This window comes from Mugil cephalus, chromosome 3 (assembly GCF_022458985.1).
Source record: "Mugil cephalus isolate CIBA_MC_2020 chromosome 3, CIBA_Mcephalus_1.1, whole genome shotgun sequence".
In the NCBI taxonomy this organism is placed as follows: domain Eukaryota; kingdom Metazoa; phylum Chordata; class Actinopteri; order Mugiliformes; family Mugilidae; genus Mugil; species Mugil cephalus.
In genome coordinates, this window is record NC_061772.1 from 13925040 (window position 1) to 13943732 (window position 18693).

General features: G+C 44.3%; 1 protein-coding gene across 3 annotated transcripts in view; it reads right to left on the reverse strand.

Annotated features, from left to right (window-relative positions):
- Positions 1–9132: 9132 nt before the first annotated feature.
- The window catches only part of cd276 (CD276 molecule), a 73580-nt gene continuing 64019 nt past the window's right edge, over positions 9133–18693 (reverse strand). For all 3 annotated transcript variants that reach the window (XM_047580528.1, XM_047580527.1, XM_047580526.1), the window contains exon 8: positions 9133–10048. The gene's annotated coding sequence lies outside the window, so the exon portion shown is untranslated. The remainder of the gene's footprint in view (positions 10049–18693) is intronic.

Consider the following 18693-nt stretch of genomic DNA (forward strand, 5'->3'; position numbering starts at 1 on the left):
AGCTGAGCGCTATTTCTAAATTACCTATGAGTTATCTGCTCAATAACTTCCAATCAGACAGCTGCCGTTTCCTCCACTGTAAACAAAAGTAATTACTGTAGATGTGATGGATGGAAAGAATAAGACAGCTTCTGCATGCTCAGGACCAGTCTGGGACTCTACAGAGCAGAACACTTTAATTAGGGACGGCCTAGCCCAGCACAACTGAATGAGTCTGACAAAGCATGCGCTTCAGTTGCTAAAATAAGCCTCTGCCTATGCAGTGTCTTTTGTTTTCCCAAGTTCGGTCCAAGGATTCACCTCAGCACCTCGGAAGAAGTTGTTTTGGAAAAAGAATGTAATCTAGCGTGTTATCACTCCGTCCTTATTAAAGATGATGATATTCTTAAATAGAAGTTAGGAGGTGAATCGAATATGCAACTGCAGAGTGAAATCAGAGCTGCAGTTTCCACTGGCTAAGCAGGAGGATGTCTTTACTTATATTACCTTGGTGCCCTTGGTGCAGAGCATTATCAAGGACACGTTTATTGAATGCATTTATTGTAAAATATTGACTTAATTAAATAGAAAAGAACAAACATAGCACATTTTAATAAGCATTTATTTGCAGGGATTGTGAAATATTTCTTTGTCATCCGTGAACAATTGTAAACGTGGACGCTCCTACTTTTCTTGTAAATGAAGCCTACATTCACATGTGCAAATATAGCAACAAAACAAGGAATTATTATTATAAAAATAAATCAACAAATCAAGGATAATTTATTGAGTTCAATCTATTTATTTTAAGCATAGTGCCGACATCCAGACCTTAAAGGTGACGCCAACGTGTGTCAAAAACTTCAGTCACGTCCTGTTTCTGTAGTGTCAAAAGACCTAGAATGAAACTTAGCAGAAACAATGGGCACTTGAATAAGCATCAATATTACTACTAAAATGTACTAATAGCACAGAAAATATCGTTAAAAAAAAAAAAGGATTTAAGGTGTATTTTAGTCTATTGTTTTAGTCAACGCAGAGGGAGTGGAGCTCATGACCTATACGGCAGCCGGTCACCAGGGGGAGCTCTACTTGCTTTGGCTTCACTTTTGAGAATCTTCATACATTTTAGAAACAACATATGTCGAATGCAAACACCTCTGGCTTCTAGACACCAACATGTGCCATTAACATGAAGCGGTACATACAGCTGCTGTGCGTGGACTCAGCCGCAAGTGTCACAAACTTTTTTACCCGTTTTATGAATTTTAACCATTTTAACCCACAAATTGGAGTAGATTTTATTTCTCGTTTACTTAACCATTGCAGCTCTGTTGGACTTGCAGAGATTGTGGCTTTTTAATCAATTTTTTGTAGATTGTTTGTCAACTGGAGCATGAGCTACGCTAACTGTCAGTTAGCGCGCTAGCCTCCAGCTAACTGTGTCGCCACCATCACCAGACAGAAATGGCTCCACTTACCTCTCCATCCCTCAACTGTAGGTCTTATAAAGTTTTGACGACTAGATTTTACCTTACACATTAAATTAAACAAAATTACACAGAGGGGACATTGCACTAGGAGAGGCTTTGCGAGGTTCTCTCTGATCCATGACCTCGTTTATGATCTGGTTTGATGTGTTTAAGATTTGCTTTGTTGTTTTGGCAACTACAGCTATGTTGTCACAGTGAGAAACTCGGTCCTCCACGCCGTCAATTTATTCATACAGCTTTAAAAAAAAACAATACAAACTGGCTCAACATGCTTCACAGTGTCCCCCAGAGGTGACAATGGATAGAGGGAGGAGTAGATTAAACAGATGAGAATGCAGAAGGAGACAAGACAAGATTTCCATAAGAAACATGGTTTAAAAAAAACAAAAAAACAAACATCATAAGCACAATGGGAAATGTCCAAAAGCCCTCAACGGACATCCTTACCCTCAAGAGACTTCGTGGCGATGGAACACTGTCACGGCTTCGCTGCTGAGAGAGAGCAGGCATCAACAATTCATTTAGTTACACTGTGGCGGAGGAGTGATCCAGACTTTAAACAGCATCTTGAATGACTCCTTTCATTTCACCGCAACCGAAAAATCCTTGGCTTCAGGATCCTAATCCGCTACAGTGCATACCCTCCTCAGATTTACTCCTCGTAATATACATCGAGGAAGGTAGAACTTTAAGATGGACGGCATCAGACCTGAATTAATGTTCTCTAATAAGATGTGAAACAGGTAACCGGTTATTAAATAGTAATGGCGATATAAGAAAACCTTTTAATTCACTGGAGCCCAAACAAGCAGAAGAGGGTGTAAATCCCTTGCGAATCATTAAAGTCTGTCTAAGTCTAAAAAAGAAGAGAGGTTCAGGTTTCTGGAAAACAGTGAATCCTGTTCTTTGATTTGGATTCAGGCGAATGTTCTAACCATAAAACCAGTGGATGGGATATGGCTTGAGCTTCTGCCATGAAATCAGAATTGTGGAATATTAGGCTTGAACTATATGCGTTGTTTAAAATCTACCAACTGTATGCGAATTCATGTGATTGATGTGTCACTCTCTGCAAAAGAAAATCAATGACTCACCAGTGCCTGGTTGGCTGCAAAGCTAATACAGTATTTTGGCATGAAAAGCATCTGTTTTTCTTTTGTGTGTGTGACTGCACGCAGCTATTGTTTTTTCACGTGGCATCACATGGTCTCCCCCTCTTCGCCGGACCTTTGACTTCATGGACTTTGATTATTAGCGCAGATTCTTTGATGTGCTCTCCACTGTCGAGGGATGTCGAGTTGAAAAGCCGCCTACATATTACACATAAACCACTGCAGGGGCTGCTCCTTTACCTGTTGTACCAACTACACCTACATGCGTTTCATGTTGACTCTCAAAAATAAACCCACAACCAGCCGACCTTTCCTGCCTGTTTTCTTTCTTTCACTGTCCGAACCCACGGCGCAAGTTAGAGATGGGATTTAGGTCTCATCGAAGGGAGCCGGATCTTGTGGTTCTGTTCCGTTCAAAACGCTGATTCGTTTTAATATTTATTTATTATTAAGTTAGCTGGGAAATTATCACTGGGAAAGAACGTGGGGGTAACATTTGGTTCAGAATCATTCAGACATCCCACCGATGTATATTCTGTTGGTGGTGTATCTGAATTTGAATTATTGATTCCAGGTAGCTACTTTACTTGACCTGTGGAAAATCCAGTAAAAACCTTCACTGTGGAAAACTCGGATGACGTCATGTGATGTTTGCTTTTCAAATAAGCAAATAGAAAACAGTTCGCAACTGCCACTCGGTTAGCGTCATTGGTTTTAAAGAGACGGTCAATGGATTCAGTTTGTTTGCAGACATCACAACTGTAGTGCAGTTTCATTGATCATTGGGGGTGAGCGATACTGGGAATTTTTGTATCGATCCGATACCGCTTAAATACATGGCTAGTATCGCCGATACCAATACTGATACTTTTTCTTGAAACGTCATGATTATTGAAGGACGAATATCTGGGCAAATAAACCTGCTTTTCTTAACTAATTACAATATAAAACAATTTAACAGTATAAAATCTAAATAATTACCACACAATTATTTTAGAAAAAAGTAATAATTGCAAAATAAGAAAAAGGAACAATGTAAGAAAAATATAAACAGAACATTGTAAACAACACAACAACGATGAGAAATAACGTTGGTAACAAAGTCAGTTGAACAAAATGAGTAAACAAAAGCAACAGTGTAATAATACATATAACAATTGCTGGATGTATAGAACAGAAACTGTAACAAAAGTATCAATCCCATCACTGTGGTATTGATCCGATACCGATACTGCCCTTGGTATCGATCTTAAGATTTTACGCCCAGCCCTACTGATCAGCAGACAGGATAAAACATCAGCAGTTAAAATAAATAAATAAAACTCGATGTTAGTACAGAGGGGCGTGTTGCCATGATTCATTCATATGGCAAAACACAGCATTTTGATGAACCGCCTTGCCAAGTTCTAAGCGGGGTGAATGTAGCAGTTTATGTCGTTATGTAGGGGCCAAACGCTGAGTCGCTGCCAGCATCAGTGGCCAGAGTTTCAACGGAATAAGTGGCGTCCATGAAATAAGGTCAGGCACAGTGCAGTGTGTGCACCTGTTCAATGTGTATGTAATCTGTGCAAATCTGTGAACTCATGTGGATGTTGCCTGTGAGCGCGTGCATCTTTAATATCCAGCTGCAACTCAAAATTCAGATCAAATCTGCTGAAACAGCTGCCGATAAAATTTGCAGGAGGAACTTGTTGCCGCACCGACTTATCCGGGACTTTGTTGCACATGAGCAGATGAAAGGTCATGAGGAATTAGTAGACATCACAACATGTCTAGCAGCACGTATGTTGTTTAAATACCTTAAGTGGAACTGTAATTCAATTTTCACACGGTAGACATTAAAGCTTTTCACAGTAATAGATTTCATATAAAAAAAACTAAAAAAAACATACCAATTAGCCACGTCTGCTGTTCTGAATGGCTGTTTATTCAAGATGATTACATGCGTGCTACTTCGCCGCTCCGTTTAAGAATATGTTTAACGTTAATTGACAAGAACTCATTAACTGCCATGCAAGCAGAAGAAAGAACCAGCTGAGACACAGTGTAAAGTCACAGCATGTAAACATACGTCTGCAGTCAGTAACACAGTTCAGACTACACTACAACACTACAAACACTCCAGTATGTGTTTTCCACAGTAGTACTTACCTGTTATCTGTTACCCCTTCGTGTTACCCCTCAGTCACGTCCTCCGGTGCCAGAAGGGAGGGCTCCTCGGACCCACTCAGGGTCGACATGCCCTCGCTCAGCCCAGGCGGGTTTCCTCCCAGCTGGATGCGCCCAGAATTCCTCCACGGGCCGGGGGAGGATCCTGGAGGCAACCTCTCAATTGGCTCAATTCAACACATGGGAGCTGTGGTGCAACTCTGAGCTCAATGCAGACATCTGAAATCCTCGGCTTGCCTCTCACGGTAAGCCAGGACACCCGAGGAATGTTTTCAAGAGCTTGAATGGGGCTGTCTTACTCCTTTTTTATCCAGGGTAAATCAAGAGCTTTGCTTTTAGGCTCGTAGCGGCATGCCATGCACCAGACCATTAATGCCGCACCAGGCCACGATCTTATTCTTTATCTGGTGGCTGTAAATGTTTGTCGTTTCTTGATAGGCGCAGATGCGACATACTCAGAAGGAGTCAAATTCAGGTTCTTTTTTTTTTACCCGCTTAAACCTAAAGGCTTTTTTTTATATAAGTGTTTCTTCATTCATGGTTTCTTCTCCTTACATTACACTGAGTGGCCTAATAATGCGGCGTAATTAAAGGCCAGAGTTTTCAACTCCAACGTGAACCTCGTGTACCGCTGACGTGATTAATGAAACATGGGAGTCTATTTGTCTGCATTTGTTCTGGCGTTAAACCACAAATCCCATGTTAGTCTTAATGAATGCATGTTCTACCTTTGACTGACCCATTTACTGTAGAGGAGGCTGTCACGTTGAGCCTTTTCACACACACACACATATTATACATTCACACCGTCAAAGACCTATTCTACTGCATACGGTCCTGCACGTGCAAGCTCAGTTCAAGTGGTTTCTGGAGATTTTTTTTCCCTTTATGCTTATCAGAGTGGTGTGGATAAACAAAGCAGCAGTCTCTGGGGCAGAAAAAAATAATGGCAACGCCAAGTGGCAGTGACTGAGGCTGTCTCCAAAAGTGAGTCAGACCTCCGTGTTAAAATGGGCAGATTAACAGGAGAAATAAACACGTCTACAGTCTGGTCTCCATTAGTTAGCTCTGCTCACTGGCCGGGTGTAAGGCTTCAAAAAAATAGCTTCAAAACCTCTCTTCAGGAAACTGGGTGACATAATGGTCGTGCACCTATATGTACAGACCAGCCACAACATTAAAACCACAGTACATAATACCAACCATATACAAACAGGACTATAGACCACTGCCTTACCACTGACTGGAGCAAAACTGAGGCAGTAATTCCAAATCCATCCATTCCTACTGAGTAATATACATGAATAGCTCTTAACCCGGAGCTCCATTAAATGCAAGTCTGTTGTTTATGTGCAGACCATTACGCTGGATATTACGATGGAGGCCAACACTTTTGAAGGAAAAAAAAACATGAAACTTTATGGCTATCAGCTGGTTCGGTCCAGAAGAACCAAAAACTGAACGTTGGTAGAACTCCACCGCAGTTGCTTTGCCTGCTTTATGTATATTGCTCCGGCCAGTGCATACTAAACACACCATCGAACCTCCTCGGGAGAAATAAAACACAGCGTAAAATGCCGACAGCGTTTTCTCCTTAAGCGGTGAACAAACCAGCCGCGTTGTAAAAATGATGCAAGGACGCCCAGTCGCAGTGAGCTGAATTCTTAGCGAGCGCTAGCACACTTCCATTCAGGGCGGGCGCCCAGTGGCCGCTGCCCAAGCTATTTACGCGCATGTTGATAACTTGTGATGGAGTATTCGCACGTTCCCATGAATAAACCAATTACACAGTGGTCTTCAATCCTGGTCCTGGAGCTGGTTTTCTTTACTGCTGCATACTTAATTGCATTCACTTGCCGTCCCCGGTGTGAATCGGTCCCTGATTAGACTGCAGCCAGCAGAGCTCTGAGTCCAGGGGTACTTGGACTGAGAGCTGCCGACCTCAGGTGTCCCATAGCAACAACGGAAGGGACAATTTAGCTCCTGTTAGGCTCAGATTACTTTAAATACATGTGACAAACTATTCATGCAGTTATGAGAGAATGTCAACTCTGACGTATCTGCTAAACAAAAGCAGGAAAAGAGGAGGATGGTTCTTGAAGAGCATTCACCTTGTGCTAAAATTTTAAAAGCAAAGCTGTTCCCGTTTGAGTGACCACTTTGCCAGGAGCTCACGTTCAAGTCACGTTAAATGCAGAGCAGCAGAAGTGTGTCATCTCTGAAGAAGCGTGGACAACTTACAAAAAACCAGAAGTGTTCTCAGATTCACGTTCATAGAAACATTTTTAGATTCGTCTTATCTGACCGCATGTTCAGTCGGCGGTTTTTATCCACAGTCAGCCAGATAATGAGAACATACGCCTATTCAGTGAGTGAGAGTGGTGTGTCTGGAAGTGTGTCGGTTTAGATTAATAATCCTTACCTGGAATCGCAGCTGTTGTTTTTTTGTTTTTTTTTGTTTTCTGGCTGCTGTGTCTGCGCCGTAGATTTGTCAACTGGGAACTTGGAGAATACCTCCAATCTTTGCCTGTCATTTTTAAATTCCACTAAGGATTGGGCGCTAAGAACACAACAACTCAAGGGAAGTGTTAAATTGACGTAAATAACGTTAAATCAATCATTATTTGGATTATTTAGTCTTGATACATGCTAAGGCTAACCGTGAACTAGCGCAAGGTTAGTTATATGTTTCAGAGGTGTTCAAGCAGAAGTTGCATTTACTACGTTACCCTCCACAGTGGCTCCACTTACTTCTTGTAATATCTTTGTTGGAGAGGCTTCACTTGATACAGACAGACTAGGCTTCATCCCCTCTGTGTCCTCCTTTGGTCAAATCGTCCATCCGGTGAGTGAAAGTGTAGGGGTCGGTGAATGTAGTCCCATCAGACAGAATACGCTTTTTAAAATAACACTCACGGTCTCGGGGAGTGACTGTACTAGTATATCCTCTAAAATATCCATTTTCCTCATCCATTCTTGCCAAAACAGTCCATTGAAATATGCTAATCTGCATTTACAAGCTATAGTGTTTGAGATCTTTTGCCTCCAGAGAAGCTCCGCCCCTCAAATACCATCACACTGTTTACAAACTGTGAGAGGATCTATTATGAGCGTCGACAGAATCTTTCAAATCAGCAACCTGTCATCAAAAGCCTTAAAAAAGAATCTCTTTTCCTGGTGTATTTTTTGCATGCCTTTCAAAACTTCCCTTTTATAAGTGCCCACAAGATTTTAAAGTCTTCCCTCTGCCACCTCTTGCACTTGAATGCTGTTTTGACCTGAAGATAATTCACATGTAAGGATTGTGAAAGGCTTGTCAGACTTTCAAATTAATCAGAACCTGGCATTTGTTCTTTTTGTCTCACGACAATGACTTTTTAATTTCCAGGGCGTACGTTGAGGAGGGTGTAAAAAGAAATGGCGAGCTGCTGTGTAATCAGAGTTCCTTCTGTCTCAGGTTGTTTTCTTTCCCCTTTTACGATACATATTATTTTTGCTCTCGAGCACCCGCATTTCACAGCTCACACACCTATTTCCACTGTGCCTCTGTCCATTCTTCATACAACGTGAAAGTGTTTGCGGACAGTTCCATTTTAGGCACCGGCTCACTGTCAGACGCAACGAAAATATCTTCAAGACCGGCATTTTCTTCCTTTAAATCCCATGACGTTTTCCCCGGTTCCTGAATGAGAAAACGAGCGCATCTCAGAGAAGGGCCAACCAAATAAACCCCTCTTTGGGCCCGGAGCCACTAATCTGTAATTTAATTTCAGACGGGTGTCTGGGCCACGAGGACACGCAAGCAAGGTCAAGGGCTACTGTACAGAGAGAGATCTGGGCTCAGCCCAGGGTTTGATCCACAGTCTCAGCCAGCTCAGCCACAGGACGCCATGTGCGTGCGTGCTCCTGCGCAGGCTCGTGAGCGGGGGCGTCGCAGAGGGATTTCTGCACTCCTTCCACAAGTCAGACTTGATGCAAGGTAGCTATTTCGCATATGACAGCGACAAACAATCACGGGGAAAATCCATTATTCAAAAGAAGTCAAATGTTTGGGATGACTGAGCATCTGCAAACAGAGAGGGATTAGCCCTAAAATAGGGCCGCGTCTAACCAGGAACAATTCAACATGTCAGTGTTGATCTGCATGTAAATGAAATATTTGTATTACTTTGACCATAATTCATGTTTTACTCATTATGTGGAATAGTCGGGCTGGCAGATGAATCAACTAATGGAAAAGTGGAAGGATGAATTCGAACGGCGCGGCTAATCCTGTGGGTGTAGAGGAGAAATGTCTGTAATAAACTCGACCTTGTTCTGACTGAACGAGCGCAAAGTGGCCCTGGGAACAGGACCAATAATTACCAATGACCAGGCAGTTTCACCATGTCTCTTTAATGTAAATAGGCACTGTGTAATTTCACACAAAGGTCTTTGGCACTCGTACACGGACATATGGCGCAGGGCCTTGTTTAAGTAAAAAATACAAATAATAAAAAAAATGCAATAACATGTACCTGTGCCTGGACGAGAGAAAACACTCAGCACACGCCGTAGTCTGAATTCATTAAAAACAATTTCTTACATATAAGGCTGTCTGGTCAGTGAGAAAATCAGGGTGTATCCCATGCACCATTTGCAGTTTGTTGGAGCTTAGCTGGCATTCAATTTCAATTCCCTCAACTTACTGAATATAGGAGAGCGGCGCACGCTGACAGGTACAAGTTACTCCAGCGACAGACGCTAATTAGCAAGTGCAGGAGTAATGGGAGAGCCAAGCTCTCTCCCTGGCAGAGAGACGGCGGTGGCGACTGAAGCAGGGTCATCTCTTTAAGTGTCTCACTTCCTATTAGACAGGAGATCTCTGGCACATGCCCCATCACAACCCATACAGAGCGGTGTCAGCGACAAGAGAGAGGATCCTGTCACTTCCTGTCGCTTTTCAAGCGCAGCATCTCCTCTGCATGCCGCATAGAACGCAACCCGCTCAACTGCATTCGCTCGCCGGCCGCGGCCCCTCCATTGACAGGAAAAAGGAAAGGAGGGCGATAGAAAATAATGGCGCGTGATGTGTTTATATGTTTTGATGGAAACTCGAGGGAAAGTCTTAGAAAGAAGATGATGGACTCATCTTCTGCTCAGCGAGGCTTTGACATTCTGCAGGGGACGCTGGAAATAGTCTCCAGGTTGATGGATAGGTGGAGTGGGATTACCCGCCAGACTCATCTCCTCCTCCTCCTCCTCCTCCTCCCCCTCCCTCCTCCCGCAACCTCTCCTCTCGTCTGGCCCCGGCTCCTGGAAACAAGACACAGAAACACAATACGTATAACATCGGGCTGTCCGCCGTGGCAAGAGATGATTAGCTTGGGGAAAAAAAATAGATTCAGACGGTGCAGGTTCATCACAAATAAGCCAATAAACAAAGCAAGCGGTGATGAGACGCGGCCTCGCATTTAGATCACCCATCATTTTCTACTTTTATTTGTAGTCGCACTAGCGGAATAATCTGCCGTAAATATAAGAAACAAAGAAGAAAAAAACATTTAACAGTTGCTGCAACTTCTCAACCCATCTCCCTTCATCCCTGCGGACCACCACTCTTCTAGCACTTAACTTGGGCATCATTTAATTATGTCATACGTGGCGCTCGCGACGCTTTTAAAGGCAGCACTGCCTCTTTAATGGCCGTAAGCTCGGAGGTTGGGTTTTTAGGTACGTTATTCAGGTCAGAACAAAGCGGACCATGAGATCGCCCTTCAGAACACCACTTTTAATTTCAGCTTTCGCCGACGAGATACCCAACGCCCTGTGCGGCACACCCCGAGAGGAGCTAATAATCTACGACTGGAAATCCTGCTCGTGCTCTGTGTTCCTCTAAGACTTCAGCTGTACTTGTCTAAACCTGTCATGAATCCGCTCTTGTACTAGACACACACTGTAACTTGAACGGCTTTGACTCGGCGCACTCACCGAGCAGATGTATTCTCGCGTTTGAAGCGCTCGGCGCGCGCCTTCATCACAGGAAATGCAAAAATAGTTCCGTTAGCGAGCGACTCCTTCCTCCTAATTGACGCTCATTATCATCCCTTTATTACATTTTACACATGACAGCTGGTGGGATGTGTGTAAATCCTAAATGAAAATCCTAAGGGCATTGCTAACAGCTTCAAAAAGACAAACCGAGGGGCTGATACAGTAGCGGAGTTGCGGAGTCTGTCACTCTGACGGTTAGGAGTCTTTGCAAATTGCCAACGCTCGCCACCAGAATATATGTTTTGCAGAGGATTCGAAAACCCAGGCTGGTTTCCATTTGCTCCCTGTCAGAGGGTAATCTGACGTGCCAACATATCCATCACCCAAATGAACACAACACAATTTTCACACATTCATTTCTTTCCCCGTCAGATTCGAATCTACCCCCGCGTTCCCTCCCGGAGCGCTCTAAGGATGCACATTTCAAAGCGGAGGGAGGTCAGGGGTGAAATGGAAGACTTTCACCGAGACAATGGACGAACATCTGCGGCAGCGCGAATCAGAATCTGACAAAATAACAGAGCCGGCCGGCGGCAATCAAAAAGTAAAAAGTCAACTTAAGCGCTTAACAAACTGCTTCTCCGAGAATCCAAAGCAGCCCTGGAAGCGCGGAGAGCCATCCCTCCACGTCCGCACAACCTGAGACACGAGCTGATGGACAGATTCATTTACAGCCGGTACACGAGATTGCACACTAATTTACCTCGGCCTGTAGGAGATTGTTCACGTGAAAGATACATCGGCGCGGTGGATTCGATCTAATGAAGAGTTGTAAATCCACACTGTGGCCATTTCTTTCCTCATTTATAGTGAAATGTAGGTGCCATATTTCATTCTACTCCATTCGCCCGCTTTAAAAAAAAAAGTCGATATTTGCAAAACGTCACGCTGCAAAAAAAAAAAAAAAAAGCAGCTTTTTGACTCCACCAGAAACACAACAGCAATCAGAGAAGCTATCAAAGACGAACAGCGGGAATGACGGCGTGAAAGTAAATGACTGGGAATAACCTTGGAGAAGGATGCGGAATAATGAGGACACGGCTGAACCTGGGTGATACTTAAGGATCATTACCAGATGATCAAACGCATCACGACAATTTCTCCGCACGAGAAGAGATAATTATGAGGTGTAATACTAGAAGTGGATATATATGGATTCGATTTTGAGGATACATTTACATTTAAGCAGACACCTTGCAAGCCTGCAGCAGAAATAAGATCCCAGGGGTTTCGGCGGGACACAAACGGTGGCGCGTGGAATGTATTTAAATAGCGGTTAGGATCGTCAGCGTGGGAAGAAATATAAGAGGCTGTTATTATAAGGATGAACCATGCGTGTAAATGCGCTGCCTTCAAGTAAGCTGTAAGGTATATGCTGCCAAATAAGGCACCAATTAAAGTTAACTGCATTCCTTCAGCCAATTCTCCTTTTTTTTTTTTTAACCAGTCAGTTACGTGAATATGAGTGGATTAATTAACACTGATTTAAAGCCAATTAATAAATACATTAGCCACAATTGCGGTTGTGAAGAGTCACATCAGGAGACATGAAAGATAATCTTACAAGGCACAGGTCTTCAAGAGGGGGGCACTGCAAAACAAAATTTTTGGTTGATGAGCCATTTTTTTTAATATTTTTTCGTAATTTCTTTAAACACACATTAACATGAATTCAACATATTTTAGTGAAGAGATAAGGGATAGCTTAATATCGAATGCAACATGATAATAATAATGTATATTTATGAATTGCACTCGGCCGAGTTTAGTATAGAACACATATAGTGGGTAGGGGGTCCCTACTTAATCTCTCCATCAGTTTGGGGGTCCTGAAAAACGCTGACGACCCCTGTTTTAAACGGTTGTGATTACTGTCTCGTCGGCCGTTCAAACAATTAACATCGAACTGAATGTTTTTTTAGAATGAAGTGTTCTGCTGGGAAAGCTGGGATCCTGGCATCCAGCCCATGGACCCACAGGGCAATGATACGACAACGGCGGCCTCCCCCCAGCAGGACAAAGCGGCAGAAAAATCCCTCTGCGCCGGCCAAAAAAAAAAAAAAAAAACAGCTCAGGAATGATTTGAGGAACACAACAAAGAGCCCAAGGCGCTGACCTCCCAACTCCCCAGATCCCAGTCCAATCCAGCATCCACAGGAAGCACGGGAAAAAGCTTGATCTACGAGCCCACAGGACCGAGAGGATCTGCGGGCAACTTCCAATTTTCCGGACACCACAGGTATGCGCCTCAACAGGTCGCCGTTTCTTTTATTTATTGTTTTGGTGTCACGAAAGAGACCCACGCAACATTAGGCAGGTCGGTTAATTATCAGTAAACTATACCCATAGACGAGGAGAACCAGTGAGTTTGGGTCCTGAAGGTAACAACATCCACCCACCTGCAACCCGAAGAAAAAGCTCAAATTGACATATTATATCAGTTTGAGTTAACTCACACAGGCTAAATATGACAATTCCACAGGCATCTTGCACTCTAAACCAAGCGTCACGTCGCTAACAGGCTAGCTGCTTCCGAACTTTGTCGTCGCGGGGAACGCTCACGGTATCCACGAGAGGCATCAATCCTCTCAGCGACCGTGGCTCACATCAAGAAAACACATGTGAAAGGGTAACATCCGTCTCATGTTCTCAGCAGAACGGCGAGGACTTTAACTGGAAGCAGCAGTGCAACTTGGCGAGCTTGTGCGGTGATACATACACTGGTCACAACATATAACAATGATCACCGTGAGTGATGGAGCAACGCAGCGGCTCCTGCTCCGAGCTTTTCCACTTTATCCCAATAACAATACACCAGAGTGAGGCGTCTGACAGGTCATTCTGTTACCACACCGTTATTCCAAAGCAGCGGCATACATCACGCTCGAAAACTCGCACACCTCCATCGGCTCTTCTTTCTCCTCTGGTCGACGCGCCCCACCCTCGACCTCTCGCCGAAAAAGCGGTCCGCAACCCCCTCGGTGTTAATTATAAGACTTTTTTCGCCCCAGAGGCTGGGCGGGACGTGGAAGTGCATTAATCTTGATTCTTCACTTCAGACTAGAGGATCATTTGAAGAGACTCCTGTGGTAAGCCCCCGTAGGCGACGTGACTTAGCGGCGGGAGGAAGACGAGAAGGAGGGAGAGAAGAGAAGGCTCCCGGTTCACTCGGCGCTTGCGCCGGGACGCCGACCACCTCGACGGGGCGAGTCAATCATTTACCCTCTACCACTTATATTTCTCAGCGTGTTAATCTGGATGAATATTTAGAGTCACGCGGGATGACACGCCGCGAGCGTCTCCCACCTGTGCTGTGATTGATTTGTTCCCTGATGCAGCATGAAGGTGACTGTCACCTCAGAAGACGAACCGAGCGGAGCAGAGCGATCTCTGAAGGACTGTGACATGTTTACGTCAGGCGGGTTTTACATTCGGCCCAATTTCATCGCACACTTTAGCCCGACGCGGGTACGCACAGGGGGGGGCCGGTGTCAAACTTTCCCATCACGGGCAGGTTTTATTATGTTTTGCTGTATTTTTTATTTTTTTTTAATAATGCAGGATAACATAGAAATAGAAAAGGCCATTGCCGCCTGATGCACAGTTCCTCATACCCGACTGCCTTTCTACACCGAGCCGTTGCCAGTGTTACAGACTGCAAAATGGAAGGATGGAAATGACACAGACAATTGGGTAATTGCTTAAAAAAAAGAAAGAAAAAAAAACAAGTGATGAAAAAGGCTGCGAGAGAGAGAGAGGGAGAGAGAGAGAGAGAGAAAAACACAGTGGTCTGAGTGCACGGGTCATTTGAGAGTAAAATGATCACTTGTGACTGACTGACAGGCTGGATGTTCCACTAATGCACCTCTAACAAGCTGCATGAGACATCAGATCACAGGCCAAGAAATCATTTCCAATCCCTTCTCACATCAGAGGCGTTGACAAGTGCGTTTGGGCCGCGTCACTTCTGCGCACCCGATTTTGAATGACGAGCTCTTCCCGTTTGAACCCGGTCCTCTTTATCTCATTGGTTAACCTACTTCAAAAATGATCATAAAAAAAAAAACAAAAAAAACTTGGAAGCAGTTAGCATGTATGCACAGTTAGCGCTCACGTGCGCGTCCAAACCTCCCTCTGAGCGCGTGCAATTTCTCCCGCAGTTTCACGATAATGTGTGCGCACTTCAGAAAGCCGCGCATGAAAGTCATCTCTCGCCGTTCAGTAAACAATATGTTTTGCATATTCCCATCGCAGTGGGGGGGGGGCGAGGGTGGGTGTTTGGTGATGGGGGGGCGTTCAGTGTTCAGCTTGTACCATCTGTAAATGTTCTGGTGCTGAACATATTCTCTTTGATAGCCAGGAGCTTTGTAAACAATATGACAGGATCCGTTTAGAAAATCCAACTCCCTCTTGCTACGAGAATAAAACGAGGACGCCGCCCATTGTCGCTCGCTGGCGAACGTTTCAAATGTGAAAAGTTCTGCCGTTCCAGAACAAAGCCTGGACGGAGAAAGCCTGGATCCGACCAAAGTTCTCTCCGTCAGAGAAACCCTTTCGGTGACCACGACACAAGACGAGCCGTGTCGTCGCCATGGAGATCGTCAGGAAGAAGCTGAATGTGTGAGTGTTGATAACATCACAGGTTATCGTGGAATCTAGTGATTGAGTGCAACCTTTTGATTTTCATATTTCGTCGTTCCATCTGATGTCCCAACTGTATTGCACGCAGCCCGATAAACAGGATCAGAGAATATACACTTGCGCATGCACATCATGTCCACTCTGGTTATTGGGATAATCACTAGTTTTTGCTCATTACATTCTTTTTTTTGAGCAGCTTTTTTCATCATCTGTACTCTGATGCCCTAATCTCAAAATCAGTGTCCAGTTCTCATCCACACGCACACACACAAACACACACACACACACACACACGTCTGTTTGTGTGTTTTCCAACATCAACACGCCACTGATCTCGTATGCGGCCTCTCATCTGCATCACGAGCAATCTATGGTAGTTAATTGAGCCCAGAGGCAGTTGGTTACAATGAAGGCTCCTGTTCCTTTCTGGCAAAAACAGGAGAGAAGGAGCTCTCTGGAGAAGGCAGCTCTCTGTCGAGAGGCAAACAGAGCAGAACTCCTGCCGTGTTCATTAGCTGTCATTGATCAGTTGCTGTGCGACTCCTCCTGCAGCTCACATATTACCAGCCCCATCTCCTAAAAATTAATATAAAGGTAAGAAAGTGGAGCCAGCGCAGCATTTTCTTGCCCGCGCATTATTTTCCACTGCACTATTTCGATGTGGATGGATGTTTGCCAGGGCTTTCGACAGCATGCAGAGATTGCTACGCCGGCGCACTTGTCCGTTCCACGGCGTTCTGATATCAATATGAGCCGCTGCATTCGGTTATTGGCTTCCCTCAGAGGCTATCATTGCCGCGACCCGCTCCATCACGGGGGATGCGCTGTAGAATGAGGCGGCGGGGAATAAAAATGCTGATAAATGGCTGAGACAAAAGCATAAATAATGCAGGGATGGGAGATACTGAAATAGAGAGTCAAACTCGACTTCAGGAACCCGCTGCACCTCCCCGGAGAGGGTCCAGCGTAAAGTGTCCTGTCTGACATCATCGGTGTCTGCCGGGCTACACCTGCCACGCACGGCGCGGACGAACCGCAGAGGCTCCTCGTTTGCCGTCCTCGACCTTCGCCGCTCATCCCCCCGAAAAGGAGCGAAAAATAAAACAGAGCAGTCACGCCTCGTCTCCAGCACGTCGCCGCAGCAAGCTTTTAAAATCACACAAGTTTGCTCCTTTCTAATTTCACCCCATCCCCTTCCCCCCCTCCTTTTTTTCCCATCTCCTGTCTATTCTTTGTACCATGACAGAGAAAAGACTGAGCTAACACAGCAAAAAAAAAAAACCTACAGCAACGAGACGCAGTCTTAGCATGACAGCCCAGAGTTTAAGTGAATATATAGGGGCGAATTTAATCGATATTTCAGAACTCTCCAGAAGGGACTGCAAAGGGCCCATTATGTAGCGCTAATTGCACCTATAGGGCCTATCTTTAAAAAATGTAATCTGCACTCTCATTGGAATTCATGGAAAGTCCGCAGGTAAGATGACCGGGATCGTCCACGCCGCTGCTCATTTCACAGAGTTTTCTTTATTCCCTTCATGTCTGCCTTTGAATATTTATTCTCCTCTCATTTGCAGCTATCTCTGGCTGGGCCAAGGCTCCGCGCCGCACCATTCCCCATTCTCCCTTAACATATATAAAGACTAAAAAGACTTTTTAAAAAGAATCATTGTAAATTATGAACAGAAGGCTCGCGATCCAGTGCAGATTCTCACCTGGGAAGGTATGAGGTTTCTTTAAACTACGCGACTTCTGAGATATTATTTTTTTTCTGTGTCAGATGAGTCATCCGTGCGATGTGATACAGTATTGTAGGAACAATAAGCTAATATTCATATATTCAAGCCTTGCCTGAACCCGCGTTATTCAGACTCTTTGTGCAGACTCTCACTGATAGTGAGTATCCATCAACTGGATAATACAAAGAGAGACTTTTAAAAAAAAAAAATAAATAAGTAACAAGTTGACTCATTCAGTTTTCTGAAGTGTTGCATTAATGTTTGATGGCGGCTGGACCGGGTTCTGCGGACAAGGATGGGAGATTTTGACCCATATTTATGGCCTTTAAGGAGCTCGCTCTCTGCTGGGTCAGCGCGTAGAGTTGAGAAAATGTGTGCCATCTCCCCCCGTACATAAAAGCGGCGAATATAAAAGAGATTTACTTTAAAAAGCGAAAAACTTTCCTTGTAATGCTTCACTTTAAAGCAACAAAAACCCCGGCTTTCCTCCGCCGAAAAAACAGCGACCAACCTTAAGTACGTCCCTGGGTCTTAAATACCGATTTCAGACTTCATTAACTGGACACATCTGCTGTTGTCGGAGTTTCGAGAGCCGCCGCGTTGCCATAACAGATCAGTATGTAATATTTATGATAACGCTCAGCGCGGCCCGGTGAGGGACGCTGAGGGTGGCAACAAACTGTGTGCGCCGTCTAAAAAATATTGAGTGTGCTGCAGAAAGCCATTTGCTGTGCCGTCTGCACGTTTCGCTGCCAGTAATGAAACAATAAAAGTTGATAAACATAAGTCACCAGCGAACACGTATCGATAAGGCAAAGGTTTATGAAAACAAAGTGGCCCCTGACTCTAAAATGACTTAATTAAATGCAAAGCCCTGCTTTATTAAATAAGATATGCTGCACTCTGCATAAATGCATTAATCGATAGGAAAACTGCCACACAAATATTAGAATAATTGATCCAGGGTGATTCAGCAGCGGGGAGGTCTCGGGGCTTGCAGGATATTACCTCGCAATAACAGCCGCGGTGAAGGTCAGTGGATACTACAGTAATGACAAATGTCCTCTCTTTGACTCCTACTGACCGGACTTTATTTTGGCTAGTTACAGGAAATTACTTTCAGCACCTTTCATCATCTCCTAGTCACTCTGCATGCTGCGGCTTTATGGCAACGACCAATCAGGGTATAATAAAAACAAGCTGTAACTGTCCAACCTTGTAATAAAAAGTATTCACACAACTGACACCGAACTGCTGGTTATTAAAGTAAGAGTTAGAGGCCCAGTGAAATGAGAGTGAAGGAGAGGACACGGCAAAGAGTTGCTTGTCAGATGTTCGATTAGCTTGGGAACCTGTCCGCCGGCTATTTTTGGTCGACAACAGTATTTGCCGTGCGTTTTAATGTGACGTGCGTGCATTTTTTCCCATTTAAACTATGAAGACCGGCCTTCGAGTGTTTCCCTTCAAAACAATTATTTACTCCTGTACAATTATTCCTGGTGATATTGACCAGCGCCTCATTTGAAC